Source organism: Arachis duranensis, chromosome 1 (assembly GCF_000817695.3).
Source record: "Arachis duranensis cultivar V14167 chromosome 1, aradu.V14167.gnm2.J7QH, whole genome shotgun sequence".
Taxonomy (NCBI): Eukaryota; Viridiplantae; Streptophyta; class Magnoliopsida; order Fabales; family Fabaceae; genus Arachis; species Arachis duranensis.
The window spans coordinates 71,557,299-71,557,647 of record NC_029772.3 but is presented as its reverse complement, the minus strand read 5'-3'; positions in this window follow the sequence as shown (position 1 = coordinate 71,557,647).

The window sequence follows — 349 nt, the reverse complement described above, 5'->3', positions numbered from 1 at the left end:
TAGCTTCTGAAGAAGCTTATGATCCTGAGAACCCTGCCATGGCAGAGGTTAATTACATGGGTGAACCTTATGCAAACACCTATAACTCATCATGGAGAAATCATCCAAATTTCTCATGGAAGGATCAACAAAAGCCTCAACAAGGCTTTAACAATGGTGGACGTAATAGGCTGAGCAATAGCAAGCCATATCCATCATCTTCTCAGCAACAGAAAGAGAATTCTGAACAAAACACTTCTAATTTAGCCAATCTAGTATCTGATCTGTTAAAGGCCACTTTCAGTTTCATGAATGAAACAAGATCCTCCATCAGAAATCTGGAGGCACAAGTGGGCCAGCTGAGTAAGAA